This window comes from Pundamilia nyererei, unplaced genomic scaffold (assembly GCF_000239375.1).
Source record: "Pundamilia nyererei isolate P.nyererei 1_Seehausen unplaced genomic scaffold, PunNye1.0 scaffold00008, whole genome shotgun sequence".
NCBI classification, from domain to species: domain Eukaryota; kingdom Metazoa; phylum Chordata; class Actinopteri; order Cichliformes; family Cichlidae; genus Pundamilia; species Pundamilia nyererei.
In genome coordinates, this window is record NW_005187409.1 from 3,796,522 (window position 1) to 3,798,402 (window position 1,881).

The window sequence follows — 1,881 nt, forward strand, 5'->3', positions numbered from 1 at the left end:
AACGCAGGAGAACAATTCCTCAAGGTAGTAATTGTGCTTTGATTTATGCGTGAGCGCACATTTGCCCGCAGAGGTTTATGTATTATCATGTGTCAGACTAAAGAAACATGTGAAATTATCTGGCTTTGCAGAATGATCCTTACAGCACAGTGTCCCTGCTCTCAGAAGAGGAGAAAGAAACAGCCAGGAAACAGACCATACCCTCCTTGAAAGAGCTTCTTGAATTTGCGACACAGCACAATACCTCAGTGATATTTGACCTGAAAAATAAAGAAACAGAAGAAATGGACACAAATGACACAGTAAAGACCATCTTAGAGTCTGGCATTCCTCAAAGTCTGGTAAGTCTACTCACTTGTATCAATTGTGGGATTCAAGCATTTCACAATCAAGCATATTTTTAAGAGTTTTCTTTCTCCTTTTCATAGATTCTTTGGCTTCCTTCTAAAGAACGAGAAGTTGTAAAGAAGCAGGCCCCAGACTTTATCCAGGTTTATGAAAATGAAACGGATTTGGAAAAAAATAACGGGAGCCACCTAAATGTGAAATACAGCGAAATAAAAATGAAAAACATCAGGTAAGAAATAAATAGGTGGGTAAGAAATCTCAATATTATCTACAGTACATGTTGGTGCCAGGGGCCATGCACAGCAGTGTGTTAATTAAAGCTGCGTGTAGCATGCTGAGACACAGCTCTGACACTTAATATAGGGGCGTAGGATTGGCCTCCAGGATACAAGATTCAAATAATGTCCCAACCCAGGTGTTCTGTTCAATGGCTTAGCAAAAGAACCAACTAAAGAATGAAATGCAGTGTAGCAACATGTTTTAAGAAGTCGCTGAAGCGCTTCACTGAGTGCAAAACAAACTCACCGTGGCGTGGCCTTGCTACAATGTCTCGCAAAATAAAACTATTCCTGGGTGGCACAATTAATGCATAAGTACTACTCAAATATGTGTGACTTATTAGGGGTCATCAGGGATTTGTAATGTGCAGACTGGGCGTACATAACTCATTATCCTTATCCTTATACTCAACCGCATTTTGTCATTTCATGTGTCAAAATATATATATACATAAAAAAACATAGGAAAGTTTTCTGCATATTTGTTGCACAGTCTACGCTCATGTATGCACTCATCTAAAGAGTTTTGAGAAAGCTGAATAAATAAGCAGTGAATGGGGGTGCCTCCACATGGGTGCACTGCATTGTAACAGTTAACAGTCAATCATGTCTAAAGATGCTGAGCAGTCCCATTTAAATATGATTATGTAACAAGAGAGCAAGAATGGCATATAATGATTGGGCATTAGTTTGACATACAAGGAGTCAGAGGTGACTGAGAACGCCTGTGCAGGACGTGTTCAGACTGTTTCTGCAAAAACAGCCTGTTTGTAATTACAAAGGGAGTGATGTTACAGCAGGTTTGCAGAGCTTAAACCTCTAATCATAAAGATAAATGGTCACCGAAGCATTTAATTGGTTTTGGTTGACAGGTATTAGCGATAAAGTCAAATGAATCATGCTCCACCATATTGAGAAGTGCACATTTGTCATACATCAAAAGACTTTTACAAGGAAGGGTCAATGAGTAATCACTTTTATCCTCTGCTGAAGCGTTCCGGGTAGAAGTGGACTTTTCCAGGATGGCACTGCTCCAAAGATTAAGGCTTAAACTATCACTTAGTAGCTCAAGTATCAAATGGGAATCCTAGGATATAGCCACCAGATCTTATTTATGATCTATGAGAGATGTTGGATGTTTTTAATGCAGTTCTCCAGTCATCTCCAGAGACTTTAAGAGTTAACTTTCCTACCTCATCCATGCATTTACCAATATGCACATGCATAGCAATCGATACCCGTCTTACAGTTTCAC

General features: G+C 39.4%; 1 long non-coding RNA gene across 1 annotated transcript; it reads left to right on the plus strand.

Annotated features, from left to right (window-relative positions):
- Nucleotides 1–1,035, plus strand: LOC106456013 (uncharacterized). Its single transcript, XR_001290200.1, has 3 exons — nucleotides 1–24; nucleotides 132–341; nucleotides 429–1,035. It is a non-coding gene; the product is annotated as an uncharacterized LOC106456013 (long non-coding RNA).
- Nucleotides 1,036–1,881: the final 846 nt, after the last annotated feature.